The sequence below is a fragment of the Lissotriton helveticus genome, chromosome 1_1, assembly GCF_964261635.1.
Source record: "Lissotriton helveticus chromosome 1_1, aLisHel1.1, whole genome shotgun sequence".
Lineage (NCBI taxonomy): Eukaryota > Metazoa > Chordata > Amphibia > Caudata > Salamandridae > Lissotriton > Lissotriton helveticus.
Window position 1 is genome coordinate 360,885,254 of NC_136057.1, and position 18,541 is coordinate 360,903,794.

General features: G+C 44.7%; 1 protein-coding gene across 2 annotated transcripts in view; it reads left to right on the forward strand.

Annotated features, from left to right (window-relative positions):
* The first annotated feature begins 7,236 nt into the window (after positions 1-7,236).
* LOC144808610 (adenosine deaminase 2-like) overlaps positions 7,237-18,541 on the forward strand; it is a 773,449-nt gene continuing 762,144 nt past the window's right edge. The window contains exon 1 of one of the 2 annotated variants that reach the window (XM_078673649.1): positions 7,237-7,348. The gene's annotated coding sequence lies outside the window, so the exon portion shown is untranslated. Of the gene's footprint in view, positions 7,366-18,541 lie in introns of both variants that reach the window. The other variant, XM_078673650.1, reaches the window with a different exon arrangement.

An 18,541-nucleotide genomic window follows, 5' to 3' on the forward strand; every position in this document is an offset into this window, starting at 1 on the left:
ATTCTACGTTGTTTGCAGGCAGTGAATACCTCATGAACAAAAATAAAAAAGAGTAACCAATAACGAGGGACAATCAAACAATCAAAAAATAAATAAGATAGAGTAAGGTCAATGGGGAGAGTAAGTAAGGCGCAAAAGTCTGCGTCCTCTACCCTTTCACTATCCGCAAAGAGGAATCTGTTGTTTCCGGTTTGCAGACAGAGAATCTCCAGAAGACAATCTGCGAACAGTAGTTCGGGGTCAAAGAACCCAGTTAATCAGTGAGGGAGAGGGAGTCTCCCAAAAACCGTTTAAGAAATAATAGAGTCAGTGGGGGAGAAAAATAGGCGCGACGGTTGCGTTACCTATCCTTCACTGTTTGCAGAAGGGAAAGAGCCTACTGTTTCTCCGCGTGCAGACAGTGAATCTCCAAAATAAGTTAACAAAGAGTAATACTAGTATATATTATAAACAATCAAGCAATCAATTATTTTCGCAATCCGTCGTGTTTACACGACCTTACCCGGACCGTATGGACAGTTTCTTGTCTTCCGAATCCAGCGCCCGTTCGTCCTCTTTTTCTCGTATTCCTCACGGCACTCCTAATGGTCCCCAGTCAGGACCGTAGATCACTCGAGAGAGGTCTGTTCGGAACTAGTGAAGTTCGGATGATCGGCTGCCAGACGAGGGTCTATTGGGCAAGAGCTCTCCCGATCGTTGCAGTCATTCACTCTGTCGTCGGGACCTCTCCCACTGGATCCACGAGTCGCTGATGGGCCCCACGCTTGGGACGCCAATTGTAAAAACCTGATTCGGGTCGGGGACAATCGATATTTGCCCGGCGGTATTGCCTCTGTGACCCTCTAGTTATTTAATCAATGAAGAGGCAGGCGCTGGAGACTGGAAGGCAGGAAACAAGGTTTTTATTCTCTCCGGAGGAGAACACGGCAAAACGGACAGCAGGTATCGTTCTGAGGTGCTCTAACTTATGTCTGAGGTCTGGCCCCTTATATACAGGGTTTTGCGGTTTTTATTACAGTTTACATACTCATGACAAAGCTTTGATGTACGGAAAGACATTCCCGGAACCCCCCCCCCTCCGGGCCCGTTCCCACACACATTTACAGTAGAGGTCCCCACCCCGGTCACAACAGGTGATGAGTATCGCGCAGCAGGATATTCCGTCAATTCATGGAATGCGGGGTTCGATCGGATCTCATGGGGTGGGGGCTTTGATCAATCCGGGGATCCTTTGATGAGGGAAGCTTTCTATTGTACAGGGAGGGGCAAGGAATGGTATCGGCAGAGCCGGGTGTCGGCCTGGGAACGGGGAAGACAAACAGACACACGGGGAAAAAGGGGGTTTGCATCAAAGGGCCAGGGATCATGAAAGGGAAGAAGGGAGGTGTTGTGCTGGGAACAGGATGAGGGCCTGAGGCAGAGCAGCGCCGAAGAGGGGTTTATGATTCAAGGCAGGTGCAAGCAGGGGGTTGGTCAGAGTGCAGGCTTAGTGAGGGCGAAGGGCTATGTCAGGGGCCAGCGGCATGCAAAAGGGCTTGTTCGGCTCAGGGCATCTTAAAATGGCGGGTGCGCACGAAAAAGTGTGGCATCAGGGGAAGAGGCAAGATGGCGCAGATAATGTTCACCAAACCGTACTAAGTTTCAACACTACGGCGCAAAAACAAAAGGTAGTCTTTTTGTCCGAAACGTGCTAAATTTCACTGGGAAATTGAGGTGCAACCATGCTGCGTTTTGCGCTGTTTCATGTTGCAGCCACTATGCCTACCCACGCAAGTGAGGTACCATTTTTTTCGGGAGACCTAGGGGCACGCTGGGTGGGTGGAAATTCGTTGATCCACGCAGATTCCAGAACTTTCCACCACAGAAATGTGAGGAAAATGTGTTTTTTTGGTCAAATTTTTAGGTTTGCAAGGGATTCTGGGTAACAAAACCTGGGGGTAGGCAGACGAGTTACCCCATCCTGAATTGCCCTGGGTGTCTAGTTTTCAAAAATGTATAGGGTTGCTAGATTTCCCTAGGTGCTGGCAGAGCTATGGCGCAAAAACAAAAGGTCTTTTTGTCCGAAACGTGCTAAATTTCACTGGGAAATTGAGGTGCGACCATGCTGCGTTTTGCGCTGTTTCATGTCGCAGCCACTATGCCTACCCACGCAAGTGAGGTACCATTTTTTTCGGGAGACCTGGGGGCACGCTGGGTGGGTGGAAATTTGTTGATCCACGCAGATTCCAGAACTTTCCACCACAGAAATGTGAGGAAAATGTGTTTTTTTGGTCAAATTTTTATGTTTGCAAGGGATTCTGGGTAACAAAACCTGGGGGTAGGCAGACGAGTCACCCCATCCTGAATGGCCCTGGGTGTCTAGTTTTCAAAAATGTATAGGCTTGCTAGATTTCCCTAGGTGCTGGCAGAGCTACGGCGCAAAAACAAAAGGTAGTCTTTTTGGCCGAAAGTGCTAAATTTCACTGGGAAATTGAGGGGCGACCATGCTGCGTTTTGCGCTGTTTCATGTCGCAGCCACTATGCCTACCCACGCAAGTGAGGTACCATTTTTTTTGGGAGACCTGGGGGCACGCTGGGTGGGTGGAAATTTGTTGATCCACGCAGATTCCAGAACTTTCCACCACAGAAATGTGAGGAAAATGTGTTTTTTTGGTCAAATTTTTATGTTTGCAAGGGATTCCGGGTAACAAAACCTGGGGGTAGGCAGACGAGTCACCCCATCCTGAATTGCCCTGGGTGTCTAGTTTTCAAAAATGTATAGGTTTGCTAGATTTCCCTAGGTGCTGGCAGAGCTATGGCGCAAAAACAAAAGGTAGTCTTTTTGTCCGAAACGTGCTAAATTTCACTGGGAAATTGAGGTGCGACCATGCTGCGTTTTGCGCTGTTTCATGTCGCAGCCACTATGCCTACCCACGCAAGTGAGGTAACATTTTTTTCGGGAGACCTGGGGGCACGCTGGGTGGATGGAAATTTGTTGATCCACACAGATTCCAGAACTTTCCACCACAGAAATGTGAGGAAAATGTGTTTATTTGGTCAAAGTTTTATGTTTGCAAGGGATTCTGGGTAACAAAACCTGGGGGTAGGCAGACGAGTCACCCCATTCTGAATTGCCCTGGGTGTCTAGTTTTCAAAAATGTATAGGTTTGCTAGATTTCCCTAGGTGCTGGCAGAGCTACGGCGCAAAAACAAAAGGTAGTCTTTTTGTCCAAAACGTGCTAAATTTCACAGGGAAATTGAGGTGCGACCATGCTGCGTTTTGCGCTGTTTCATGTCCCGGCCACTATGCCTACCCACGCAAGTGAGGTACCATTTTTTCCGGGAGACCTGGGGGCACGCTGGGTGGGTAGAAATTTGTTGATCCACGTAGATTCCAGAACTTTCCACCACAGAAATGTGAGGAAAATGTGTTTTTTGGGTCAAATTTTTAGGTTTGCAAGGGATTCTGGGTAACAAAACCTGGGGGTAGGCAGATGAGTCACCCCATTCTGAATTGCCCTGGGTGTCTAGTTTTCAAAAATGTATAGGTTTGCTAGGTGTCCCTAGGTGCTGGCAGAGCTACGGCGCAAAAACAAAAGGTAGTCTTTTTGTCTAAAACGTGCAAAATTTCACTGGGAAATTGAGGTGCGACCATGCTGCGTTTTGCGCTGTTTCATGTCGCAGCCACTATGCCTACCCACGCAAGTGAGGTACCATTTTTTTTGGGAGACCTGGGGGCACGTTGGGTGGGTGGAAATTTGTTGATCCACGCAGATTCCAGAACTTTCCACCACAGAAATGGGAGGAAAATTTGTTTTTTTGGTCAAATTTTTATGTTTGCAAGGGATTCTGGGTAACAAAACCTGGGGGTAGGCAGACGAGTCACCCCATCCTGAATTGCCCTGGGTGTCTAGTTGTCAAAATTGTATAGGGTTGCTAGATTTCCCTAGGTGCTGGCAGAGCTACGGCGCAAAAACAAAAGTTAGTCTTTTTGTCCGAAACGTGCTAAATTTCACTGGGAAATTGAGGTGCGACCGTGCTGCGTTTTGCGCTGTTTCATGTCGCAGCCACTATGCCTACCCACGCAAGTGAGGTACCATTTTTTTCGGGAGACCTAGGGGCACGCTGGGTGGGTGGAAATTTGTTGATCCACGCAGATTCCAGAACTTTCCACCACAGAAATGTGAGGAAAATGTGTTTTTTTGGTCAAATTTTTATGTTTGCGAGGGATTTTGGGTAACAAAACCTGGGGGTAGGCAGACGAGTCACCCCATCCTGAATTGCCCTGGGTGTCTAGTTTTCAAAAATGTATAGGTTTGCTAGATTTCCCTAGGTGCTGGCAGAGCTATGGCGCAAAAACAAAAGGTAGTCTTTTTGTCCGAAACGTGCTAAATTTCACTGGGAAATTGAGGTGCGACCATGCTGCGTTTTGCGCTGTTTCATGTCGCAGCCACTATGCCTACCCACGCAAGTGAGGTAACATTTTTTTCGGGAGACCTGGGGGCACGCTCGGTGGGTGGAAATTTGTTGATCCACACAGATTCCAGAACTTTCCACCACAGAAATGTGAGGAAAATGTGTTTTTTTGGTCAAAGTTTTAGGTTTGCAAGGGATTCTGGGTAACAAAACCTGGGGGTAGGCAGACGAGTCACCCCATCCTGAATTGCCCTGGGTGTCTAGTTTTCAAAAATGTATAGGTTTTCTAGGTTTCCCTAGGTGCTGGCAGAGCTACGGTGCAAAAACAAAAGGTAGTCTTTTTGTCCAAAACGTGCTAAATTTCACTGGGAAATTGAGGTGCGACCATGCTGCGTTTTGCGCTGTTTCATGTCGCAGCCACTATGCCTACCCACGCAAGTGAGGTACCATTTTTTTTGGGAGACCTGGGGGCACGCTGGGTGGGTGGAAATTTGTTGATCCACGCAGATTCCAGAACTTTCCACCACAGAAATGTGAGGAAAATGTGTTTTTGTGGTCAAATTTTTAGATTTGCAAGGGATTCTGGGTAACAAAACCTGGGGGTAGGCAGACGAGTCACCCCATCCTGAATTCCCCTAGGTGTCTAGTTTTCAAAAATGTATAGGTTTGCTAGGTTTCCCTAGGTGCTGGCTGAGCTACGGCTCAAAAACAAAAGGTAGTCTCTTTGTCCAAAGAACGTAAAATTTCACTGGGAAATTGAGGTGCAACCACGTTGCATTTTGTGCCGTTTCCTGTCGTAGGCACAAGGACGACCCACACAAGTGAGGTACCATTTTTATCGTGAGACCTGGGGGAACGCTGGGTGGGTGGAAATTTGTTGATCCACGCAGATTCCAGAACTTTCCACCACAGAAATGTGAGGAAAATGTGTTTATTTTGTCAAAATCTTAGCTTTGCAAGGGATTCTGGGAAACAAAACCTGGTGGTAGGCAGTCGAGTCACCCCATCCTAAATTTCCCTGGGTGTCTACTTTTCAAAAATGTATAGGTTTGCTAGGTTTCCCTAGGTGCCGGCAGAGCTAGGGTGCAAAAACTACAGGTAGGCACTTTGCCAAAAAAGGGTCAATTTGTAACTGCAAAATTTAGGTGTGACCACGTTGCATTTTGCGCCGTTTCCTGTCGCAGGCACAAAGCCGACCCACACAAGTGAGGTACCATTTTTTTCGGGACACTTGGGGTAATTCAGATTTGTAAATCAACTGTTATTACCAATTGAGCTTTCATGCATTTCTCCCTTTCAATGAAAGACATTGTGTAAAAAAAAAAATCTTTATGAAAAATGACCAATAATTCTCATGCTAGTATGAGTATTCCCAACTTTGAAAATGGGCAATTATATACTGTTTCTGAACTCTATAATTTGTACCCAATTCAGAAATACATAGGTGTCTTTCATACAGATTATTCCATGTATACATTTTCCAAGACAAAGTGCACTATACCCAGTAAATGAAAAAATACCATTGCAAGTTGCTGCTCAGTTTTTGGATCTGGGTTCGTCGGGTTCTTGGTGAAACTACAAGTCCTATATATCCCCACAACCAGGAAGGTCTAACAAATGTAACGGTATATTGCTTTCCAAGAGCTGTCAAAATTAGAAAAAGTTATAGGTGAAAACGTTGAGACAAAAGGCTGTTTTTTTCAACAAAATTTCAAATATTCCAATATCTAACTGTTAGTTTCTATAACGGAACCTTCATGGATTTAGACAAATGACCCCTTTCCGAATTCAGAATTGTGTCTACTTTTCGAAAATGTAAAGCTTTCCAGGATCCATTGTTGCTTTCAAACTCATTCTACCATTAACTGGAAGGAGGTGGAAAGCTCTAAAAATAGCAAAAATAGGCTATGTCCCAGAAAAATGCCAAAACTGAGTGAAACATTTCGGTTCTCTGACAAAAGACTGTCATTCCCTGAAAGCTGAGAAAATGGAGATTTCAGCCCCACAAACCCTTTTGTGATACCATTTTCAGGGAAAAACCCAGAGGCTTTCATTTGCAGCCCATTTTTCCCATTTTTCTGAAAAAAACAAAAAAATCACTATATTTTGGTTAATTTCTGGGACCCCTCCAAGGGAATCCACAAACCCTGGGCGCCTTTAGAATCCACATGATGTTGGAAGAAAAGGACGCAAATTTGGCGCGGATACCTTATGTGGTCAAAAAGTTACAAGGGCCTAAGCGCGCACTACTCCAAAACGCCAAAAAAAGGCTTAGCACAGGAGGGGAAAAGGCCTAGCAGCGAAGGGGTTAAAAAATGCATTTTCTACCTGTTTACGCCCCAGAGTGAAAGGTAGAACTTTGAACCGATGACAGTGCAAAGAAACTGCCAGCGTTTTAAGTTTTGCTTTAGGCGCCAACTGTCTGCCTCGCGCGCCTCACCAGCGTGATCTATTTTGTTTGCCCTGATGATCTCTTTGTAATTAAATCATTACTAATTAAAAATGTGGCATCAGCAGATGGGCGCAACGTGTCTGGTGCTCTCGTTAATGTATTCCAGCCACCTAGAAAAGCACAGGCAAAGTCCATATATTTGTATTCCTCCTACGCAGCACGCATTTATTTCCTCAGTTAAAGAAAAGGGTTTTTTTGGGAAATGAATGGAGGAACCTTTCTTAAAATGAACAAAGGCATGGGTAGGGGAAACACAAATGTGTGGGGTTTGCTTGTGTTTTTCCAGATGGCTGGAATACATTAACTAAAGCATGAGTGAGACACATTACCCAGGGTGTGCTGCTTGCCACAGAAATGTTTAATTAGTAATGATTTAATAACAAAAACATAATCGCATACAATCGTGAGGCAGACATTTGGCGACTGAAGTAAAACAGGACGCACAGGCGGTTCCTCTGCACTCTCCTCCGGTCAAAGCTCATCCTTTTTTCACTCTGGAGGGTATGTATGGTAAACAGGTAGGAAATGCATTTTTTAAACAATTTCTTTTAAATACAACCTAATGGCTAACTTGTGTCACGGTCGTCCCTTCGCGCCAGATAAGAGCTGCATATCATTTTCATTTGGGGCTGCATGTGAGAAGTGGAAAGTGGGAGATTTTAGTAAAATAATAGGGAGATCTAATTTATTTCTCCCACTGACTTATTTCGAGGCCTGAATAGGGTCTGTTGTCATGTATGGGACTTGAAAAGCTGCTGCAGGATCAAATATCAAATATGCACATACACGGGGTTTTTCAGCACAGAGAAAGCCTATGGCAAGCAGAGAGTGTGACAACAATGTAGTGCACTGGTCTGCTGGCGCAGGTTACTGGCACTCCATACTCCCAGTCACACAAGACCATTCTGTCAGCTGAAGCCCACAGAGAAATCAGGTTTTTGCACGCAGGAATCAAGAGGCAGTAGATTAGCCTTGAAATCGGTAGTCTCCTGCCTGAATCGGGAGGCAGGAGAGTAACCTTGAAATCTGTAGTTTTCTGCCTGAATTGGGATGGTTGGCATGTATGTGAATGACAACATTGCGTTTGCATGGCAACGCAGCCTCCTCTGACAGTGCCTTTGAATACTTGGGCTACCCAAACAAATGATCGACGGAATGCTGAATAAATCATACATTCACCCCCAGTCAAGAGATCAGGGTTAAAGCCATCATTCTTTTGCTCACCATGCCACCCCAGTTTAGACTCAGCTATATGTAAATCAGTCTTGACCCGGTGCCTCATGGAAACAGTCCAGACCGAACTGCCAAGCCAGGTCCTCCCTGGACCAGAAACAAGCATCCTGGGACCGGTTTCTGGGTATTACCCTTCATCAGCCAGGCTAGCTTGAATCCAGTGGCACAGTGAGCAAGGGACCCACGTCTGGGCATACCCATCCCACTTAGGGTGAAAGTGCTACACAAACAAATGATTGACGGAATGCTGAATAAACCATACATTCACCCCCACTCAAGAGATCTGGGTTGAATCCATTGTTCTTTTGCTCACCGTGCCCCCCCAGTTTAGATCCAGCCATATGCAAATCAGTCTTGACCCGGTGCCTCATGCGAACAGTCCAGACCGAACTGCCAAGCCAGTTCCACCCTGGACCGGAAACAAGCATCCGGGGACCGGTTTCTGGGTATTACCCTTCATCAGCCAGGCTAGCTTGAATCCAGTGGCACAGTAAGCAAGGGACCAACGTCTGGGCATACCCATCCCACTTAGGGTGAAAAGTGTTATGGAAGCAAATGATGGACAGAATGCTGAAGAAATCATACATTCACCCCCAGTCAAGAGATCTGGGTCACCCCGAGTGGGACGGTGTGGTAAGTAAAACCTCCAAGTCAGTTGCTGTAGTATAAGAGATTTAATGAAGAGCACAGCAGGATGTGGACTCAACGCCTGCTGACCAGTATCCCAACTGACACAGCAGAACCTGAGTCCTACAAGCAAGCATAACAATTCTAGAATACAAGTAAGGCATAGAGAGGAGAAAAGATCATAGAGAAGACATGAGGAAAGAAACACAATAAGTTTACAACACATCTCCCTTCTTTACAAAAACAGAATAATAAACATTAGTTGCAAATATAATCATTTAAATAAACAGGTGGTTTACGATACCTTGGAATTTTAGGACTGGAAAGAGAGAAGGGTACTTGAGGAGAAGAAGAATCAATGATGATGCTTCGAAGACTAGAAAAACCAGAATCCGAGACATCACCACCACCATCACAAATCCTGTCAGAGGGAGAAGAAAATGAAGTACATTCTTCTTGAGAAGAAGTTATCATATAACCACTACCCCTGTCTTCATGAACATCACCAATGGAACCATTTTGAACAATGTGAGAAGACAAAGAACCATTTTTCTGATACAAAGCAACCCTCCTCAGATTCCATTTTTCCCCATTGGCAAGTGCAACATAGTGGGGAAACACATCCTTGACAAGGAAAGGGCCCCTAAATTTTGTTAACCCCTTAGAAACTCCTCCCGGTTTGACTTTTACCAGGTCCCCTTTTGAAATATAGTTATTGCCCCTCACATTTGCAGACTGTGTTTCCACAAAAGGAGTCTTAAAAAATAGGTTTTTAATCCAAGAGGGAACCAGTTTTGTCCCAGGGACCCTGCCTCACATAAGCTCAAACGGAGACTTGGTCATGCCCCCATGAACTGTAGTTCGATACGCACAAAGCATTTCTTGCACAAGTTCTAAAACATTTCCCTTTTTAGATAAGGCAAGTTGTATGGTGCCCTTAACCAATCTATTAATCCTCTCACAAAGTCCATTGCCTTGTGGATTATATAGAGAGGTTCTATGATGAGACACACCACAGTGAGACATAAAAGACCGCATATTGTGCGAGGTCAATTGTGTTCCATTGTCGGTGACAATAACACTAGGAAAACCTTCTCTTTGAAAAAGAGACTTCAAAAATGTAAATGTGGTCTCTGTGGTGACATTCTTAACAAATTCATCAACAACCCATTTACTGTAAACATCAATACAAACAATTGCAAACCGTAGATTCACATTGAGTTCTACCATTGGCCCAATAAAGTCTAGGCAAATACTATGCCATGGTACATTGGATGAAGAAATTTGTCCCATGGTCGAACCAACAGCAACTTTCAACCTCTTTTCACCATCTTTACAAATCACACACCGCTAAACCCATGTAGAAACCTGAGCATCTATCCCAGGCCACCAAAAGTTGTCTTTAAGCCTCTGTTGAGTCATGGTCTGACCGAGGTGTCCCTCATGTACAATAGAAATGAGTTTACTCCTGAGTTCAAAAGGAGGAATACATTTATCATTCCGCATCAAGATGTCATCGCAACAAGTAGATAATTCATCCAACACTTTAACATAAGGACAAACAGGAACTTGCAAACAACTCTCTCTCTTTGGACCATGTTTGATCATGTGTATGACCTCCTTTAAAACACAGTCCTTTTTCATGGCTGTAAGCCATTGTTCTTGTGAAAAGGACCCCTCACCAATAGAAACCACATCTTGGACCCTTGCAACACTCTCATCCAACAAATCCACTTTCAAGGCTCCCTGATCTACTTCACTTGGTAACCTTGAAAAACAATCTGCCTGAAGATTCCTCCAACCCTGTACATGCTGTATGTCAAAATGAAAATCTTGTAATTTAGCTGGTAGCCATGCCAATCTAGGCAATCCTCTGACAGCCCCCCCAGGAGCTAAAATTCGAATCAGAGGCTTGTGATCTGTTTTGAGAACAAAATTGATTCCCCAAAGATATGTGCGAAAGTAGTGTGTGCACCAGACAGCCGCCAAAGCTTCCTTCTCTATCACACTATAATTGACCTCAGAATCAGACAAGGTCCTAGAGGCAAAAGCAATGGGACGTTCACCCCCCTCATGTTTTTGAAGGAGAAAAGCACCTTACCCAGATGCACTAGCATCAACCATGAGTATGGGAACACGTTTTGTGTGAAATGGTGCCAAAATACCAGCCCCACAAATGTCATTTTTAACCTGACAAAAAGCAGACTCCTGTTCAGATCCCCATACAAACTTACAACCCTTCTTAAGTAAGGACCTCAGACAGATGGTCTTCTCCAAAAAATTCTTAACAAATTTAGAGTAATACTCTATGAGTACCATAAATGACCTGAGTTGGTCCTTATCTGTGGGATGCGGAGCTGATTTTATCGCCAACAACAAATCTTTCTTTGGCTTGATACCAGAAGCTGAAATCTCATGGCCCAAATACTCAATTTGTTCCACGAGAAAAACACACTTCTCTTTACGCAAAGTAAGATTCGCATCAGAAATCCTGAGTAAAACTTTTCTGAGTATGCTCAAAAACGGAACTTCCAAAGACCAAAATGTCATCTTGGAAGTAGACTACTTTTTCTAGCCCCTTGAATATTTCATCCACCATTCTTTGAAAAACACTAGCGGCTGAAATAAGGCCAAATGGTAGTCTTGTAAACTGGAAAACACCCTCAGTGGTGATAAAGGCAGTGAGATGTTTGCAACTGTCGTGTAATTTTATCTGGTGGTAAGCACTCTTGAGGTCTAATTTGGAAAAATACCTTGCACCATCAAGAGTGGATACCAATTCCCCAATGTTGGGTAAAGGGAATGTATAAGCAATCACACACTTATTTAATGACCTGAGATCCGCACAAAATCTCAATTTCCCATCCGATTTTTAGAAATCACAACTGGAGAGACCCATTGTGACCCCTCCACCGGTTCAATGACCCCACTCTGCAACATCTCTTCCAATAAAAACTTAACATCACTCCTAATGGCTAAAGGAAACCTCCTCAATTTATGTTGAATAGGTAGACAATCATCTTTCAATTTTAATGAGATGGGAGTACTCCTTGAGTTCACCAAGATCATTTTTAAACACAGAACCAAAGTCATTCAAAATAGACTCCACAGAATCATCTTTCAACACCATAACCTGTTGAGGCGCTCTAGGATTAATGATGATGTACAAATCAAATTGATGTACCCAACCCAAAACAGGAGGACCATCGAAAGATACATTGACTTTACCCATTGTGGATCTATTTTTAAATAATATGTCAGACTCAAAATATCCCACAATGTCTATAGTCTCTCCCTGAAACCCTTTTGGAGAAATGTCACTCTGTAATAGAGGTTTATCACCCGACAACATCTTGAAGGTAGACTGAGGGATGATTGTATAACATGATCCAGTGTCCACCATAAGTGATACTTCACGTCCATCTAATCTAAAATCAGCCTTTGGTCTATTCTGTCTTCTGTCGTCAATGCTCACAACATGTAAATGTAAATTGTAAAAATTGATACTTGTATAGCGCACTACTCACCCGCAAGGGTCTCAAGGCGCTTGTACGAATACCGCTGTGGAACCCATCCTGGCTTTCCCTGTGAGGTGTCCACTCCTGGGCACCCCCAAGGTGGAGGCCAGGCATCCTTAGCGTTGTGGGGGCCGTTGTGGAGATTAAGCAAGCTATTGCCCAGAGTTGCAGAGTGGGACTCCATGATTGGAATAGGCACCGAGGCGAGAATTATCAAGTCCGTGGAATTTTGAGCCCAAGACCCGCCGAGGCGGGGAATTGAACCCTGGTCCCGGGCTAGACCTCTGCATCAGGGTCTGCCGCTCTAACCATTGAGCCACACTTCTCCACTACACCATCCATGTCATTGACAACTAACAATCTGTTCCTAACAGGTGAAACATCACTACTGTAGTCCTCGACTACAGCAACCTTCTGTTTACCTTTAGCTTTGCACATTTTCGAAAAATGTCCAATGTGGCCACATTTTAAACATTCTTTATTAGCAGCAAAGCAGAACCTCGCCTCTGAGGTGTGAGAGCTGCTACCACATCTTGTGCAAAACTTATTAGAAGAAGATTTTTTCTTGACATTAGGCCTGAATTTGTTTTTCACCACTGCAACTGACTCATCTACTGAGTGATCTAATTCATGGTCCGAAACTTTTTCCGAGACTTCTGAGACCTCTTGTTCCGCACTCTTCTTTTTAGAATTCACAATAACTTTTATGCATTTTTCAGATTCCTCAATGACTTGAGCAAGATCTATCTCCACCTTGAGTGTGGGATTCTTTGCCGCCCATAGTCTTTCCTGAATCTTACGATTATTACACTGGACAATCAGCTGGTCTTGTATAAGTTCGTCACACATAGCCCCAAACTTGCACTTTATAGAGAGTTCTCTCAAACGTGTGACAAAATTATCAATAGACTCATCCAGCCTCTGTTTCTGAGTATAAAATTTGTAGCGGTTCATAACAAGGTTCTCCTCCTTCGCAAACCTGACTTCTAACCTTGAGATTGCCTCCTTGTACTCGTCGGGGATTGCTTGGCCATTACCTTGTAAAGTGATTGGTAAAAATCTAAAAACTCTTTGTCCTCCCTTGCCCAAAGTGCTCAATAAAATTGCTTTTTTCCTCTTTGAAGAAAATTCTTGGCCATCAAGCGCCTCTAGGTAATTATCAAACATTATAAACCAGTCTTCCCATTGAATAGAGGGATTCCCTGGTTCAGATAAAAATGGAGGAGGAAGAGTTTCCAAAACTTGTTGTGCCATATTCAACTTTTAGTAATTAAAAATGAGTCTTCGTTTATCCTGAATGAAACTGGAGAAAGACGTCAATATGCTCCACAACAGACCTTTACACAGCAAGAATTCCAATGAAAAAAATAAATATAGATTTATAAAGTACCTTTGGATGATGTACCACTATAAATATAGAACTGTCCGATCACTCACAGTTCTAATGTCGAAGTCAAAAATCCAAACGCTGTTCAGCAACGCGATGTATTCACAAATATTCTTCCAGGAAGGAAGATGGCCGCCGGGGTGAAAGTGAGGCCTGGAACGCACGCTGCACGCTAGCGTAATGCGTCACCTCTGCTCACTCTTAGGAGTGCCCGGAATGGTGGTGGGAAGAAAGAACACAGGTACGTTGCTAAGAAACTAACAAGCTCCGCTTACTTGAAACGTTGGAAGACTTTCCGACATGCAATTAACTCCAGAAAACTCCAATTCCACCGGAATTTCATCCGATGTCCTACCGCTGAAGTGCTTCTCCACATTGATATATGCCCAGGATGAAAGGCACGACACCAAAACTCGCTGGACAATAGGCAGAAGTCGCCAAAATGTGGTAAGTAAAACCTCCAAGCCAGTTGCTGTAGTATAAGAGATTTAATGAAGAGCACAGCAGGATGTGGACTCAATGCCTGCTGACCATTATCCCAACTGACACAGCAGAACCCGAGTCCTACAAGCAAGCATAACAATTCTAGAATACAAGTAAGGCATAGAGAGGAGAAAAGATCATAGAGAAGACATGAGGAAAGAAACACACTAAGTTTACAACAGACGGGTATGCCCAGACGTGGGTCCCGTGCTCTCCATGCCACTGGAGTCAAGTTATCCTGGCTGATGAGGGTTGAAAGCCCGAACCCAGTCCTAGGATGCTTGTTTCCAGTCCAGGGAGGACCTGGCCTGGCAGTTTGGGCTGGACTGTTCCCACTGGGCGCATGGTCAAGACTGATTTGCATATGGCGGGGTCCAAGCTGGAATGGCATGGTGAGCAAAAACGATGGATTTAGGCCCAGATCTCTGTACTGGGGTGAATGTATTGACATTGTTCTGCATTCTGTCAATCAATTGGTCTTTTTGCATTTGCCACCCCGAGTGGGATGGGTATGCCCAGACGTGGGTCCAGTGCTCTCCATGCCACTAGAGTCAAGCTGTCCTGGCTGATGAGGGCTGAAAGCCCGAAACCGGTCCTAGGATGCTTGTTCCCTGTCCAAGGAGGACCTGGCACGGCAGTTCGTGCTGGACTGTTCCCACTGGGCGCAGGGTCAAGACTGATTTCCATATGGCGGGGTCCAAACTGGAATGGCATGGTGAGCACAAAAACGATGGATTTAGGCCCAGATCTCTGTACTGGAGTGAAGATATGACATTGTTCTGCATTCTGTCCATCGCGCCTCTACTCTCCTGAAACCGATAATCCTTAGCAAAAAGAGAACTTGTCACCGAGCATTCTCTGGCGCTGCCCCTAAAATATGGAACTCTCTTCCCCTGGATGTACGCAGACTCTCCTTGACGACGGCTTGCAAACGGGAAGCCAAAAGATTTCTAATGAGCAAATTAGGGTGCAGAGGCACTCATAAGTAGGTTGTTTCTTGGTTTCTATCTCCATGGCACAACTAACAGTCACGGATCGCCTCTTCTGCATAATATTATACTTCATACGTGTACCATTGTTTACTGTTCAGCATTTGTTTTTCTTCAATTGCTGTGTGCATTTCATTTTGTCCTCTCTTCCAACTTATTGTAAAGCGCTCTGATATCCTTCGGGATCTTGTTTGCGCTATATAAAACTTTATAAATTAAATAAAATAAATAAATAAACTGTTCTTTTTTAATACTTGGGCGACATGATCACAAGACATTCCGCCCCTATACTGCCACTTATAGATTACTGTACTCGGGTTTTTGATTCACTTCCTGATCTTTTGCCCAAATTTCTTTTGTTTCCCTAGTAGTCTGTGCTATATAAAGACAAGCACACGTACATAGATACAATTTCCGCATGCATTTAGAGCAGCACGGATACTGGGGGCAATCTTTTTGTTAATTGTTTTCCCAGTCGCAGCGGCTACCATTCGTCTGCTCCTTCCGGCAGCCCCTAGGACACACGCCACATCCAATCCAGACACCCTATCCAATCCGGGATTTGCTTGAGCAGGCTAGTCTGGTGCTCCGCTCAGGCACAGGGAGTCTGTGCCGTTTCTCCACCACACTGTAGAATACAGTTGGGTGGGCAACCATAAAAGCACATGTCTGTTTGGCCAGCCTGAGATGGCCAGCCCCACATACATGCAAGCTTAGCCATGCATAAGGAACTTCATTCCTCTAGTGGTGGCTGCAACTGACTTGGGGTGGTGGGCAGGACAGGAGTGGCGGGGTTGGGGAAAGGAATGCAAAATAAATAAAAAGTACTTATCTGGATACGATTGTCGCAATGTCGTCTCCCCTCATCTCTTCTGATTCCTGGTCCAAAGAAGGAAGCACACAGGCTTCCCTGAGCCAATCACGATGCTGCTGACACCATGACAGCAGTGTCGTGATAGGTCTGAGCGCCGTGGTCCCGTGCTCAAACGGGACTATGAGTCTGTGCATGCTATCCACCCAGCCTGTGCATTACAGCCCAGTGCAAAACATGCAAAGTGCGCATAACTGTTTGGCCGGCCCAAGCCGGCCGGGCTAAACCATTATGCGCATTTAGAAAGTGCTCACCACTCCTGCCCCTGCTCTGCACAGCCCAGCCCCACCCGCACCTAGTACAGATCAAGTACGGAAAAATAAAATGATAATAACATTGCATTATTATCATTTTGTTTTCCTTTTTTAACTGCTCAGATGAAAGTGGGGCGACACTTTTCCGTCTTAGTGAAGTTACTACCACTGCATTCCTCCTCCCTCTCATGCCCCGACCCTCCCTACACACGCTGGCTCAGCCAGCTAAAAAAAGAAAATGATAATAAAATATACATTTATTTTTCAGCCACTGCTCTGAGCAATGGGGTGGCGTTCTTCCACCATTGTGGAGGAGCCACTGCTGTTTTTTCTATTGAAAACCCAATAAAGAACAAACAAGAGATTAGCTCGATCGATGACTAGTAAAGGCTGTGAAACCCTGGTGTGAAGAGATCATTCACAATATAAGTAATGGCTGCAATAGATACATATTTGCAGTTTTCCCACAAACATGAGAATTTGGAGCCTGCTGGTAGCAGAATGCATTGTGCCCATATTAGTGGCCAAAACCTGATAAATGTTATGCCAGGTGCCCACGTGTGATTGGTGCCATGCCACTGCCCATCAAATGGCTACAGAAACTTTCCAATCTATCATGGACTGCTTCAGTAAAAGAGTAGAGAAAGGAAGAGGTGTAAGATGGAGGAGAAGGTGCCCCTAATATGCAGTGCCTCTTAAATAGGTATGAAAAAAAAGCGCTGCTATGAAACACATCACTAGTATGAAACAAGATGATAAGAATCTGTGGGAGGAGCAGCGCAGAGGTTAAGCTGCTGTGCCTGGATGAGAGATCCGGGGGGGGAGGGGACAAGCAGGGCTGCTCCTAGGCATAGGATCGGGAGAGCTACACAAATTACATGCAGTTGCCAAACACGCTTGAGCACAAAATAAAAAGTAGTGCCATAAAAGGAGGAGGAAATGTTCAAGGGGAGTACTTGGTGCAAGCTCCAATGATAAGAAAACACACAAGGAGAATGACGAACACAACAGGAAATAGCATGCTGCAACCAACAGAAAACAAAGAAAACAGAGTGACAAGCATACAAACAATGGAAAGCAAGGGCGGGCTGTAAGCCCCTTTTAATTTTATTTTATTTAAATACAAAAGAATTTGCATGCTCAGTGCAAGCGCTGTGCTGGGGAAACCTAAAGAGTGGAAACAGATTGTAGAGGAGCTCAGCGATGCTTATTCAAGAACGGAGTTCTAGAATGCAACTCCCTGGAAAGACAGTCCCAATTTGTTGACCAAAATAAACAACTATATGGCAGTGGGGCACTAAATTATATGGCAGTTCTGACTAAATTATGAGATAAAAAAGGCAGTTTGCAGCATTATGTAGCATATTCTTTGCTTTATTATACAGCTCTTTTGCCACTGTAAAGTTATTGACATAAGCTTTAAGCATGCAGTTTTCATAAGAGAAAGCAACACTATTCGAAATGTTATTAAACCACAAACAATTCTCTTTGCCATAGATGGAGCCTTAGAATGACATTTTATTAGCACTGTTCTTTCTACTTAGTCCGATATTTTGTGTAAAATATACAAGGCAGCGTAGAAATTAAGCCTACATTTACACATTTGTGTAATTAAAGGTGCACTTCTAATTTTCGCCTCCCTTATTTGTTTTAGATAAATTATATGTTATAGGGTCTAGTGGCAAAAATAAGTCAGAATATTGACTCCAATGATATCACAAAGTAAAGTCTATATAGCTAAATCAATCAATCAATCCATCAATCAATCATTTGTAAAGTGAACTACATACCCGCAAGGGTCTCAAGGCACTGGGGGAGGAATGGGGGGGGGGCGCTACTGATTGAACAGCCATGTCTTGAGTATCCTCCATAAGGTCAGCAGGTCTTGGGTCTGTTGTAGGCTCAGTGGGAGGGTGTTCCATGTCTTGGCGGCGAGGTGGAAGAAGGATCTCCCACCGGTGGTTGTTCTTCGAATGCGCGGGAGGGTGGCGATTGGGAGGTCGGCGGAGCGTAGCTGGCGGTTAGGGATGTAGAACGAGAGCCATCTGTTGAGGTAGGTTGGGCCTGTCTTGTGGAGTGCCTTGGGTGCGTGGGTGAGGAGCTTGAAGTCTTGTTGACGGGGAGCCAGTGCAGGTTTCTCAGGTGGGGGGTGATGTGGCCGTGGCGTGGTACATCAAGGATCATTCGTGCCGAGGCGTTTTTGATGCGTTGTAGTCGTTTGATGAGCTTGGTCGGGGCTCACGCGTAGAGGGTGTTTCCGTAGTCGAGTCTGCTGCTGACGAGGGCCTGTGTGACTGTCTTTCTTGTATCTGTCGGAATCCATCTGTAGATC